This window comes from Coregonus lavaretus (assembly GCF_964263955.1).
Source record: "Coregonus lavaretus genome assembly, chromosome: 5".
NCBI classification, from domain to species: domain Eukaryota; kingdom Metazoa; phylum Chordata; class Actinopteri; order Salmoniformes; family Salmonidae; genus Coregonus; species Coregonus lavaretus.
Window position 1 is genome coordinate 36702293 of NC_139992.1, and position 15063 is coordinate 36717355.

A 15063-nucleotide genomic window follows, 5' to 3' on the forward strand; every position below is an offset into this window, starting at 1 on the left:
GGTTTTTATTTGGATTTTATGTAATGGACATACAAAAAATAGTCACAATTGGTAAAGTGAAATGAAAAAAATATCTTGTTTCAAAAAATTCTAAAAAATTAATAACGGAAAAGTGATGCGTGCATATGTATTCACCACCCCCTTTGCTATGAAGCCCCTAAATAAGATCTGGTGCAACCAATTACCTTCAGAAGTCACATAATTAGTTAAATAAAGTCCACCTGTGTGCAATCTAAGTGCCACATGATCTCAGTATATAGACACACCTGTTCTGAAAAGCCCCAGAGTCTGCAACACCACTGAGCAAGGGGCACCACCAAGCAAGCGGCACCATGAAGACCAAGGAGCTCTCCAAACAGGTCAGGGACAAAGTTGTGGAGAAGTAGGCGGCAGGTAGGGCGGCAGGTAGCTTAGTGGTTAAGAGCGTTGTGCCAGTAACCGAAAGGTCGCTGGTTCTAATCCCCGAGCCGACTAGGTGAAAAATCTGTCGATGTGCCCTTGAGCAAGGCACTTAACCCTAATTGCTTCTGTAAGTCGCTCTGGATAAGAGCGTCTGCTAAATGACTGAAATGAAATGAAATGAAGTACAGATCAGGGTTGGGTTATAATTTTTTAAAATCAGAAACTTTGAACATCCCACGGAATTGAACGAATACGGCATCACAACAAACCTGCCAAGAGAGGGCCGCCCACCAAAACTCACGGACCAGGCAAGGAGGGCATTAATCAGAGAGGCAACAAAGAGACCAAAGATAAACCTGAAGGAGCTGGAAAGCTCCACAGCGGAGATTGGAGTATCTGTCCATAGGACCACTTTAAGCCGTACACTCCACAGAGCTGGGCTTTACGGAAGAGTGGCCAGAAAAAAGCAAAATAAGCAAATAAGCAAACAGTCTCCCACATACCAAAAGGCATGTGCGAGACTCCCCAAACATATGGAAGACGGTACTCTGGTAAGATGAGACTAAAATTGAGCTATTTGGCCATCAAGGAAAATGTCTGGCGCAAACCCAACACCTCTCATCACCCCGAGAACACCATCCCCACAGTGAAGCGTGGTGGTGGCAGCATCATGCTGTGGGGATGTTTTTCATCGGCAGGGACTGGGAAACTGGTCAGAATTGAAGGAATGATGGATGGAGCTAAATACAGGGAAATTCTTGAGGGAAACCTCTTTCATTCTTCCAGAGATTTGAGACTGGGACGGAGGTTCACCTTCCAGCAGGACAATGACCCTAAGCATACTGCTAAAGCAACAATTGAGTGGTTTAAGGGGAAACATTTAAATGTCTTGGAATGGCCTAGTAAAAGCCCAGACCTCAATCCAATTGAGAATCAGTGGTATGACTTAAAGATTGCTGTACACCAGCGGAACCTATCCAACATGAAGGAGCTGGAGCAGTTTTGCCTTGAAGAATGGGCATAAATCCCAGTGGCTAGATGTGCCAAGCTTATAGAGACATACCCCAAGAGACTTGCAGCTGTAATTGCTGCAAAAGGTGGCTCTGCTCAAAAGGGGGGGGGGGGGGTTCTGTGTTTTTTGTCTTATTTCTTGTTTGTTTCACAATAAAAAATATTTTGCATCTTCAAAGTGGTAGGCATGTTGTGTAAATCAAATGATACAAACCCCCCAAAAATAAATTTTACTTCCAGGTTGTAAGGCAACAAAATAGGAAAAATGCCAAGGGGGGTGAATACTTTCGCAAGCCACTGTACCTCGTCGATTCCACCAGATTTTTTAAAACTACTTTTAGTTATAGAGTGTAGATAACAGAGTTGTTTATTGATGTGTAGGTAGCAGAGTTATTCTTGTCAATGGTATGATTACCTGTTCACACTCATCATATGCAGTTTGATGATACTGTATCATTCTACACTTTAAAGAGCACAAGTCTTAATCTTTCCTCTGTCTTTGTCTGTCTTTGTTGTAGGTGATCTGAATGATGCAGAGAAACACATTATGGAGAACCTGATACTTAACCTGCCAAATCAGTAAAATGCCGTCCTCAATCCCATACCAACAGGCTTTTTGAAACCTGCAGAAAACTATAATATTGCATTGGTTTGCTAATGTTAACGGACTGATAATATACGGATAGCACAGACAGCCGTGGTGTTGTGCTCAATAACATCACGGCTCAAACGCACTTTTGACCACTCAGATTGTGTGGTCGGGACTAATCATTTCATCATAATATTGAATGTAATCTCTCCCCCCTACAGAGTCTGAGGAGATGGGGGCGAAGGAGAAGCGGGGACTACAAACCAGGAGTTCATCATGCCCACCTGGTTGGCACAGTTATTGGACACACTGCTATCACTACGTCCCCATCTTGGCCAAATGGCCAGAGGCAGAGGTACTTGTAAATTGCTGTAAATAAATGTCCATATTTAGGGCCAGACTTACTCATTGTAAACGTCATAGGATTAGTATGTTTAACAGTGTTGCTAAACTAAAACTTGATGTGCTATTCCTTCTCTTTTTCTGCAAATTCAGAAACTCATGCAGAATCTATCATAATTCATTCAATTTAGATTTACAAATTACCAAACCGGTTCTCAGGCTTCGATAACACTGGAGGCCACTTTGGTCTCCACAGAGTTGGGTAAAGCTGTTTTTAGTTATTTTGCGCCCTTTATGTGGAACAACTTACAGAGCTCTCTGAAATGAGATGTTCTGGTCCCCCTTGGTCAGTTCAGAGTAATGATCGGAGACATCTATGTTGATAATATGCTATGTAATTTTGTATGTTGTATGTGTTTGATTGTATTTATACAGGGCTCATCTGTAAAAGAGACCCTAGTCTCAGTATGACTTAACTGTCAAAATAAAGGTTAAATCCAGCGCATCTGGATTGTAGCCAACGATGCCATCAAGGTCAGAAGCACTCTGTTTAACATATACAGTAGCATGTGTTGATCCTTTGAGGACATAACTTATAAATGCCTAGTATTGTCTCACCCGAAATATAAAGCTTGTTTTATTCCATTGTTTGTAAACAATGTAACTGTAAACATACACTGTGTAGCTTTAAAACATGGTTAAATAATTTTCATATCATGTATGATTAGGTCTGTCTATGAATTTGAGAGTGGTTACATTTCTCCAGTCCCATCCCTCAGCGGTTTACCAAAACACTGGCGAAGAGATTACACTTTCCTTTAAAGAACAGTAGTGTTTAGTGTCTGCTGGTTACACATCTGCCTGGATGCTCTTTAGGAGGGTCTTTGGCTGTGGAGCGACGGGTCCAGGTTTAGGTACCAGAACTGGGGCCAGGGGCAACCCGATAACAGCAACTATGGTGCTGGGAACGACAACACGAATGGCCATGAGCATTGCATGGAGATGAACTATTGAGGTACGATGCAGTTGCCAGAGCACTCTCCCTCACATTATGCATCAAACATTTTAATAGATGTAAAAATAAATCTTAAAAAGAGAATGTTCCTTTTTTAGCTACATAAAAAAACATCAATACAATACTTAGCTTTCTCTGTGTTAACCTCTTTCCCACGTGACCGCGGCCAGAATGATGCACCCTGCTGGATGCTACTTCCATTCATGTGTTCCAGAAAACGGTGATTTCTACAGATTAGGAGAGAATACATGTTCTATCGTTACTCGCCAGGTTAGTCTGTCATCATGTTTAGTGTACTTTTATATTTTTGCTGATTGTAATGTGGGATTTTATTGCTTTTTTATCTTGATGATTATTGCTGATTATGTAAAGTGACTTTGGGTGTCTTGAAAAGCACTTAAAATAAAATATATTATTATTGTTATTATTATTACATCTGGGAGGCTCTCAGGATATGGGATTCTTCAATAAAGCCACTGTCTGTAATATTTCCTGTTCAGTGGTCGTTTTTGCAAAAAAAAAAAGAAAATGCTCACGTGTGGCTCCAGGGAGGGGGTTTCCTTTGCAGAAGCACCCTCATGAAACAATGTATTAATATGTGCGTGCATGTACACCATTAATTGCAAGTACTCCTTTGTAACAACCAAACCTACCCCTTAGCTCTCAGCATATCGGATTATTTTAACCGAGGATGGTGTTGGATGCTGGATATATCTGCTGTATAGCTGGCCAAATACACTTAGTATGAGCAAGATGATGTTGAAACGGATGATAAGATTCAAAGTGTAAATCTGGGAGCTAACTGGCCTGTCAGCCTTGTGGGATTCGAGGACGGTAATTAGCTCAGCTGTCACAGTATGGTTCAGATGGGTCTTACTCCGGGCCGAGACCGGGCCGGGCCTGGGTCAGATCTGGACCGGATGGAAGAATGGAAAAACACACAGATAGATACAGTGGGGAAACAAAGTATTTAGTCAGCCACCAATTGTGCAAGTTCTCCCACTTAAAAAGATGAGAGAGGCCTGTAAGTTTCATCATAGGTACACGTCAACTATGACAGACAAATTGAGATTTTTTCTCTCCAGAAAATCACATTGTAGGATTTTTTATGAATTTATTTGCAAATTATGGTGGAAAATAAGTATTTGGTCACCTACAAACAAGCAAGATTTCTGGCTCTCACAGACCTGTAACTTCTTCTTTAAGAGGCTCCTCTGTCCTCCACTCGTTACCTGTATTAATGGCACCTGTTGGAACTTGTTATCAGTATAAAAGACACCTGTCCACAACCTCAAACAGTCACACTCCAAACTCCACTATGGCCAAGACCAAAGAGCTGTCAAAGGACACCAGAAACCAAATTGTAGACCTGCACCAGGCTGGGAAGACTGAATCTGCAATAGGTAAGCAGCTTGGTTTGAAGAAATCAACTGTGGGAGCAATTATTAGGAAATGGAAGACATACAAGACCACTGATAATCTCCCTCGATCTGGGGCTCCACGCAAGATCTCACCCCGTGGGGTCAAAATGATCACAAGAACGGTGAGCAAAAATCCCAGAACCACACGGGGGGACCTAGTGAATGACCTGCAGAGAGCTGGGACCAAAGTAACAAAGCCTACCATCAGTAACACACTACGCCGCCAGGGACTCAAATCCTGCAGTGCCAGACGTGTCCCCCTGCTTAAGCCAGTACATGTCCAGGCCCATCTGAAGTTTGCTAGAGTGCATTTGGATGATCCAGAAGAGGATTGGGAGAATGTCATATGGTCAGATGAAACCAAAATAGAACTTTTTGGTAAAAACTCAACTCGTCGTGTTTGGAGGACAAAGAATGCTGAGTTGCATCCAAAGAACACCATACCTACTGTGAAGCATGGGGGTGGAAACATCATGCTTTGGGGCTGTTTTTCTGCAAAGGGACCAGGATGACTGATCCGTGTAAAGGAAAGAATGAATGGGGCCATGTATCGTGAGATTTTGAGTGAAAACCTCCTTCCATCAGCAAGGGCATTGAAGATGAAACGTGGCTGGGTCTTTCAGCATGACAATGATCCCAAACACACCGCCCGGGCAACGAAGGAGTGGCTTCGTAAGAAGCATTTCAAGGTCCTGGAGTGGCCTAGCCAGTCTCCAGATCTCAACCCCATAGAAAATCTTTGGAGGGAGTTGAAAGTCTGTGTTGCCCAGCGACAGCCCCAAAACATCCCTGCTCTAGAGGAGATCTGCATGGAGGAATGGGCCAAAATACCAGCAACAGTGTGTGAAAACCTTGTGAAGACTTACAGAAAACGTTTGACCTGTGTCATTGCCAACAAAGGGTATAGAAAAGTATTGAGAAACTTTTGTTATTGACCAAATACTTATTTTCCACCATAATTTGCAAATAAATTCATTAAAAATCCTACAATGTGATTTTCTGGATTTTTTTCCTCATTTTGTCTGTCATAGTTGACGTGTACCTATGATGAAAATTACAGGCCTCTCTCATCTTTTTAAGTGGGAGAACTTGCACAATTGGTGGCTGACTAAATACTTTTTTTCCCCCACTGTAGTTGATACAGGAGTTCCTCAAAGACACAAAGCCAGCCAGCGTGCCAGCCTCCTCTCCCTAAGTCCCTGCCATCAAATCCACTCTCCCCCTAATGAAGTGGCTGACATGACTTAAGCGCTCTCCATCTGGCTGCGCAGTGAAAATTGGGTTATGGAGACAAGACGGGGTCTCCTCCACCTCCCCGCCATAACACACATGCACTCAGACTGTAGCTTGCTGGAGACATACCTGTTTACTGCACCGTAAAGTAGAGCATGGATGGCAACCGTTTGGTGGATGGGGGAGGAGGAATAACAAATGGGAAACGCATCATGGTAGTGCAGAATACTGTACCCTACAGTGTTACTTAGCTACATGGGCTGATGTTATGTGTGTAATACTCATGTGTGTGTTGTCTCAAGAGATGTTGTGCCTGTAGTATGTATGTATGTATGTATGTATGCTTGCATGCATGCATGTGTGTAGGTAGCCTACACACTGTACACTAGAGATTTGACCACTTCATTATATTACAGTATGACATTTCTGCTGAGATAAAATATTGCATGATATTACATGCATGACAGAGTGCATGCTTGCACGCATGTATGTCGGTAGCCCACATACAGTACACATGAGATTTGTCCTGCCCAGAGGAATCTCCAGAATTATACCATTATATTCAAATATTACCTTCCTTCTCTGGAATGTGGAATACCATTCGCAACTAGTTCGGTTTACATTTTGATGTATATCCAGTGTGAACTGTATGAGTAAAGATGCCAGACATAAATGATGCAGATAACTGATTTATTTCCCAGATTTGCCCGTGCCTTATTATTGGAGCCATTAGCTCATTCCTGGGCACTGCCTCCCCAAGAGGCCCTCCCTGCAGGAGCTTGTTTGATTGCAGCCTCACAGCTGGCTTGTGATGTGGGCCTGAATGGAATGATGAAGGGAGGAGGGGAGGGGGGCGAGTCAGTTGCCCCCAGCTGTGAAAATCTGAAAATCAGGCTGGACCCTGGTGCTGGATTGGGAAGAGAGGTGGGAGGAGTCTCTCTCTTTATCATTCTCTCTCCCTCTCTATCTGTTTGTGTGAGAGAGATAGAATAGACAAACAAACATGCACGTACACACACGCACGTCCTCAGCAGCATCATCGCCTGCCTGGGTGGAGGATATAAAAGCCTGCACGGTCCCTGCCCTGCTGTAGAGAGGCAGGACTCCCTCGCTGTTGGGCAATTGGGCAACGGAATGGAATAGCCTAAAGTAGATGACCGTGTGTGTGTGCGTGCGAAACGCAAATATGCGACAAACAGCAAAAGTAAGAGACACAAGTACGGAACAGACATAACCACATTTCCCATGAGAATATCTGTCATCCTCCGTGGCATGCAGTGTGGGGACATTCCAGGGCTCGTCTCATTTGTGTCCTTGCTGTGACTGCTGAGAGAGAGAGAACGAGAGAGAGAACGAGAACGAGAGAGAGAGAGAGAACGAGAGAGCGAGGGAACAAAAAAAGCAACTGAGACCAAGACTGTATTTTGTGTTGAGGCACAAACACACTGATGATGCATGGGGGGCAGGAGACCTGTTATTGCCGTTATTGCTTCAGCTGTTCCATTTGGATGAAGAATATCTTTCATGGGACGTGTGAATGGACTATAAAACAGGGAAACAGTCTTGGGTGTGAAAACATTGTGTTAATGAGGACCACTTCCATTCAAGAACCTCTCGCACTGTGCTGCCATCATTATTGTCATAATGAAGGGTGTAGTGCCAAGGCAGAACAACGCCCTCTGTGGGTCTGGATGGTCTAGGTCAAAAAGCACCTTCATATGAATATATGACTTAATGGGCAATTAAAACAATTTACTCCCATCTCCCAACATTACATAAAGAGGGTAAAATATCCATCACTAAAAAGGTTTGAGGGAGCTTTCCCACATTCCTTTGAATGAAGAATGAATAGCATTTGATGAGTATGGTCTTAGATGCTTATTGAGTATATATATATTTTTATTTAACTAGGCAAGTCAGTTAAGAACAAATTCTTATTTACAATGACGGCCTACCCCGGCCAAACCTGGACAACGCTGGGCCAATTGGGTGCCGCTCTATGGGACTCCCAATCACGGCCGGATTGTGATACAGCCTGCAAGATGCAGTGCCTCAGACCGCTGCGCCACTCGGGAGCTCCAAGTATGAACTGGACTGTGAATGTGATGATGTGAAGCAGAAGGATTTCTCATGCATCACCCTTTGTTCTAGACCAGGGTTTTAGTCAATAGGGCACACTGTAGCAAACAGTTTAAAAATGAAAACCAAGTGGTTCCTGTTGGACAAGTCCAGGTAGTCCCTCCCTGCTTGTCTGTTTTCTTCCGTTTGGTGAACTTCAGGCCCGTTAGCATTAGGGTTGTCCAATTTATTTTTTCTCCCAAACCTAGCTCAAATTTTAGACGTTGGATTAAAACAAGGCTACAGCGTCCATAAGGTGACCATTAGACTTAGATACATTTCTAAAACCAGTCGAGCAACTCGGTTGCTGCGCAACAGTAGCAGCTAGCTAGTAGAAAGCCAGCAGCTTTAGCTGGCTAGCTAACACCAGTTGGATGAGAAGCAAAATAAAATAACTACCCAGCTAGCTAGGTATATTTTGTTGTGGAAGGTTTTCATGTGGCTGAAGACAGTCATCTGTGCAAATCTGTCGGCACCATTAAACACAATATGATGGTGCCGACAGATATTGCAGCTCTGCTTCTAGCTCCTAAGCAAACTGCTGACCTGGACACTTGCGCGTAATAAGAGAACAAACAAATAAGCTAGCGAACCTCCTATTGGCTGCTATTATAGCCAGTTAGATACACCAAACTTTGGGAACTTTGGGGAAACTGCCACGCTGCTAATTATAATTCATGCACACACCAGACAGACGTGATGCTGTTAGAAGATCCAGAGCAAATTCTAGCACTTACCTTATACATTAATTCAGTTCGCTCCCTCCTCTGTCAATGACATTTTCTTCTTGTCATTATAATCCAAATTTATGCTGACTGATCAACACAGTGTCAAGTTACTTTTCAATGTGTTCCCGAAAACCTGAAGTCTCTATCCACAAGTAAAAAGTAGCAGGGGTGCAGGTTGCACACAAAGCATCCAGGTAAAACAACAACATCATAATGATCATTGTTTGCTTGCGTGACCTGTGCGCAGACAAAAGAAAACGCCATGCTTGCTAACACATTCCTGTAAAGCTTAGAGAGGAGCTCATGTTAAATACTGTTGAAGTAATATGGCTACAGGTTCATCTGCCTCACCTAAAGCCCATTATTGTGGGAAGCTGTTATAGACCACCAAGTGCTAACAGTCAGTATCTGGATGACATGTGAAATGCTTGATAATGTATGTAATATCAACAGAGAGGTATATTTTCTGGGTGATTTAAATATGGACTGGCTTTCATCAAGCTGCCCACTCAAGAAAAAGCTTCAAACTGTAACCAGAGCCTGCAACCTGGTTCAGGTTATCAGTCAACCTACCTGGGTAGTTAGAAACAGTACAGGAATGAAATCATCAACATGTATTGATCACATCTTTACTAATGCTGAAGAAATTAACTTGAAAGCAGTATCCAGATCCATTGGATGTAGTGATCACAATATAGTAGCCATATCTAGGAAAACCAAAGTTCCAAAGGCTGGGCCTAATATAGTATATAAGCGGTCCGACAATATGTTTTGTAGTGATCGCATTCACAGAGAGACGGATAAACCATTCTTCTGTGTATAAAGTGACGCGGGCCGGCAAAGAAGCATCTAACAAAGCACTTAGCTGTTCTACGAGAAGTCTGAGGCAGGCGTTAGCTTACGAGCATTTTCAAGTGCAACTTTAATAAGGATGGTTTTGGTAAACAGCTCGGAGATTTAACGATGCTCCTACAAAGGTTCTAATGATGAACTTAGCCTTAAGATGCTCTTGGGAAACAGGGCCCAGCTCTCAAACTCTGCTCCCATCTGTTTTCATATTTATATAGCCATTAATAAATGTGGGAATCTAAGAACATTTGAAGCTAAAGGATTTAGAGCACCTATCCATCAGATTTGTAAGTACACTAAATGACCGAAAACATCTCATTCCAAAATCATGGGCATTAATATGGAGTTGGTCCCCCTTTTGCTGCTGTAAGAGCCTCCACTCTTCTGTGAAGGCTTTCCACTAGATGTTGGAACATTGCGGCGGGGACTTGCTTCCATTCAGCCACAAGAGCATTAGTGAGGTCAGGCACTGATGTTGGGCGATTAGACCTGGCTAGCAGTCAGTGTTCCAATTCATCCCAAAGGTGTTCAGTAGGGTTGAGGTCAGGGCTCTATGCAGGCAAGTCAAGTTTTTCCACACCGATCTGGACAAACCATTTCTGTATGGACCTCGCTTTGTGCACGGGGGCATTGTCATGCTGAAACAGGTAAGGGCCTTCCCCAAACTGTTGCCACAAAGTTGGAAGCACAGAATCATCTAGAATGGCATTGTATGCTGTAGCGTTAAGATTTCCCTTCACTGGAACTAAGAGGCCTAGAGCGAACCATGAAAAACAGCCCCAGACCATTATTCCTTCTCCACCAAATTTTACAGTTGGTACTATGCATTGCGGCACGTACAGTGGCTTGCGAAAGTATTCACCCCCCTTGGCATTTTTCCTATTTTGTTGCCTTACAACCTGATTACAAGATTTTTTGGGGGTTTGTATCATTTGATTTACACAACATGCCTACCACTTTGAAGATGCAAAATATTTTTTATTGTGAAACAAACAAGAAATAAGACAAAAAAACAGAAAACTTGAGCATGCATAACTATTCACCCCAAAATTGAAAGAATATGTCACCACAACAAACCTGCCAAGAGAGGGCCGCCCACCAAAACTCACAGACTAGGCAAGGAGGGCATTAATCAGAGAGGCAACAAAGACACCAAAGATAACCCTGAAGGTGCTGCAAAGCTCCACAGCGGAGATTGGAGTATCTGTCCATAGGACCACTTTAAGCCGTACACTCCACAGAGCTGGGCTTTAGGGAAGAGTGGCCAGAAAAAAGCCATTGCTTAAAGAAAAAAATAAGCAAACACATTTGGTGTTCGCCAAAAGGCATGTGGGAGACTCCCCAAACATATGGAAGAAGGTACTCTGGTCAGATGAGACTAAAATTGAGCTTTTTGGCCATCAAGGAAAACGCTATGTCTGGCGCAAACCCAACACCTCTCATCACCCCGAGAACACCATCCCCACAGTGAAGCATGGTGGTGGCAGCATCATGCTGTGAGGATGTTTTTCATCGGCAGGGACTGGGAAACTGGTCAGAATTGAAGGAATGATGGGTGGCGCTAAATACAGGGAAATTCTTGAGGGAAAACAGTTTCAGTCTTTCAGAGATTTGAGACTGGGATGGAGGTTCACCTTCCAGCAGGACAATGACCCTAAGCATACTGCTAAAGCAACAATTGAGTGGTTTAAGGGGAAACATTTAAATGTCTTGGAATGGCCTAGTCAAAGCCCAGACCTCAATCCAATTGAGAATCTGTTTTACGACTTAAAGATTGCTGTACACCAGCGGAACCCATCCAACTTGAAGGAGCTGGAGCAGTTTTGCCTTGAAGAATGGGCAAAAATCCCAGTGGCTAGACGTGCCAAGCTTATAGAGACATACCCCAAGAGACTTGCAGCTGTAATTGCTGCAAAAGGTGGCTCTACAAAGTATTGACTTTGGGGGGGGGGGGGGTGAATAGTTATGCACGCTCAAGTTGTCTGTTTCACCCAAAAAAATATTTTGCATCTTCAAAGTGGTAGGCATGTTGTGTAAATCAACTGATACAACCCCCCCAAAAATCAATTTTAATTCCAGGTTGTAAGGCAACAAAATAGGAAAAATGCCAAGGGGGGTGAATACTTTCGCAAGCCACAGTAGGTGGAGTTGAGTATAGTGGACTTACCTGTTGTTTAAGGAATCTCTGGAAGTCTTTATAGGTTCTGTTTAGTTGGAGAAAGGGGATCACCTATATACACCTGGCCACAAGGAAGCAACTATTGTTTTCTATCAATAGTTAACTAATATAATGGTTGTTTATGAGTCATTCCCGTAAAAACTGATCAAAGTACAAAATAACAGGATAATATCTATTTCCTTCTCATGGCACGTTTCTTATTATCATCAAAAGGGAGGAGCATATATTGCTATTGGTAATAAGGAGACAGACAGACAGATAGATGGAAGGACAGTGGGACAGAGAAAGACCTTTTTACTTCAAAAGACCAAAAGGGTAGCTAGTTTGTTTAATTCCCTTGCTGGATGAAGGAAGGACAAGTGAGCTGGATGGAAGGTTTTGTATTTGGCAGCCTTCTTTAAAATAACAATCATGTGGAGAGGGAAGCGTTCAGTGGTTATGTGGCGACTAAACGCCTCCTCACCTCGTGATAAGAGATAACGCCTCTGACATTTCAATGTCACAGCAACATCAACTGTCTTTTTTGGGCGGAAAGGTTGGAGAGGTCAGGAATCGAATGAATCAATAATCTCATCCTATTACTTCAGCAGCCAGTCAGGCTCATTTCCAGCCAGAGAGAAAATAGAAATTCAGCATTCATACATCTACAGTACATTTCCCTCGCAACGAGCAGATGCTGAATGATTGTGAGCAGCACACTTAAAGGCCTGAAGGACACACAGGAGAACAGACAGACCATAGACAGCCCATAACTCTGAATAGGAAAGAGTGGAATGAGCTCATAGTCATACAGTACTGCATGATGGTTCATATTGCAACAATGCAAAGGCTTGGAAACATAATGAATGAGACTAGGAATAATGATGTGTACCTACCTGATTGTGGAGAAATGGTTAAATGAAGACAGTGAGTCATTTCATATTGGTGTGTTGCTGTCTAGCAGCGAAATAAGATTTCTAGAAGAAGATGTTCTACCCATGACCTCCTAATGTGGGCTGTTTCAATGTTTCTGTTCTTTCAAGCACGCTTCTTTCAAGTGACTTAATTCACGGTTACAAAAGCATGATATAAAGCTAAGTAATGCTCAAGTAAATTCTGGATACCACTCACGCACATCATTTTGCCTGTTTTAGGGAAACATTTTATGACGAGCTCAAATTGCCCACTCAGTACAGATGAGGCACAGCTGCTGAATGAAGCATGCTGGGTAGTCTGCCTGTCAGTGTGTGTGTGTGTATGTGAGTGGCAGGCTCTGACTCAGCACATTAATGTGGGGTGCAGAGAGAAGGGGAAGCAAGCGAGAGAGAGACCATTGATGTGGGCCACAGAGAGAGAGAGAAGAGCGAGAGACAGGCTCTTTTATTGCCTAATCCAGTTTAGGAGATGAATCCAGCCTTAAATCTAATATCCCCATAAATGATTCCTCCTGTATACATGAATCACTGACCTTACCAGGGGCGGTGTGTTCAATAGGGCGATATGGGCGACGCACTGCCAAACGGGAAAAGGAAGGGATTTTTTTTCTAATCAATTATATCACGGCAACAGTAGTTATCAGTGTTGTAATGTCCAATCAGGCTAAAGTCGTGCTTCAAATGGCTCCCCCCCCTTTTGGGGCGATTTCAGTCAGGTTGAAAATCGCCCAGAAGTCTGTCATAGACTCCCATGTAAAATCTATTTTTTTCAAATTTCAGAGCTTTCAATACAATCTCTATGGGTGTCTGAGGGCTTGCACTTACGCGCTTTCGTCATACGTAACGTAACCATGAACGTAACTAAGAAAAGAGCGGATTGTGTCTTTGAAAGAAGTTCCTTTTTGTCGGCGAACAAATGAAGATAAATTGGCAACGAAACAATTAGGACCTCCCAGACCAAATTTAATAATTCAACAGGTTTCTACTAAAGGCGGAAAGTCCTACACCCGAGGATTTTCCAAAAATTGGTACGAACGAAAAAATAACATTGCCACTCAACTGGATGAGGGATACAGGCTAGCTGTCCGCCGCCACAACGATGAGGTTAGTGTTGATAATCACAAGTTTACTGGAGAACTGAGACCAAGTAGAGACTTTGGACAGGGTGGATATGGTATAATAAAGGCAGTTTATTCAGAGGTAAAGATATCTGGAATCGCGTGCACGGACCCGTTCGTCAAACTCTTAGGGAGCTATACATTAAGCCCCATTACTTACCATATCAGATAAGAGAAATTGCTGCAGCTACATATATTTTACATCCTGGCCCTACATAGTTCACTATTTGCATCACTTACCAAAATATTACATGTGGTCATATATGCTTGGAAAGTGGAGATGCCATAGAACGTCAAAAAAGTAAACATTGCTGGAGACACATTGCCGTTTTGGAGAAGACATCGCGTTTGCTAGCGAAGAGATTTGTTGTGGCAAATGAACTTGGGCTGGGAATTGCCAGGAACCTCACGATAAGATATATGCATTGCGAGTCTCATGATTCTATACGTATTGCGATTCGATACTGTGATTTTATTGCGCACCATATGTCTGTTGCAGAGGGATCAGAAAGCCATGAGAACGAGTTTTGATCAGTCATGGAAATAAAAGTGCTGAAAACAAATTGGCTCCCAATGTGAAAAGATTGAGAACAAGCTATGAAGGAACAATAATGGTGTTTTGGTGCAGGTACAGCCAACTAGCGCTAAAATATTGCGATATTGTCAATACAGTATATCGTAAAGTATCACTATGTAACTCGATTTCTTTCACCCCAATCCCTCAAATTAACGGTAAATAACTGAATTGTTTGCCCCACATTTAGCTAAGATGATTAGCTAGCCAGCTAAAATGTTTTATTTAGTTAGCAGTCGCATCTACAATAGTTTACTGTCAATAACATGTCTCCAAAAATGACGTGGTGTCTCCAATTGTGTTGACATTTTACAATTGCGATGCGCATCCATGAGTATCCACTTTCTGTAGCTCAGCTGGTAGAGCACGGCGCTTGTAACGCCAAGGTAGTGGGTTCGATCCCCGGGACCACCCATACACAAAAATGTATGCACGCATGACTGTAAGTCGCTTTGGATAAAAGCGTCTGCTAAATGGCATATTATTATTATTATTATTATTATCTGAAGAGAGCCCCGAAACATTGTGTGCAGACATTTTATGCAATAAATGAAGTAGGTTGAATCTAAT

The 15063-nt window shown here is 42.8% G+C and overlaps 1 pseudogene across 1 annotated transcript; it reads left to right on the plus strand.

The window, feature by feature from the left end:
* The first annotated feature begins 913 nt into the window (after positions 1-913).
* Positions 914-3358, plus strand: LOC311129245 (ladderlectin-like; annotated as a pseudogene). Its single transcript has 5 exons — positions 914-953; positions 1932-1992; positions 2224-2357; positions 2846-2878; positions 3221-3358. The product of its transcript is annotated as a ladderlectin-like (transcript).
* Positions 3359-15063: the final 11705 nt, after the last annotated feature.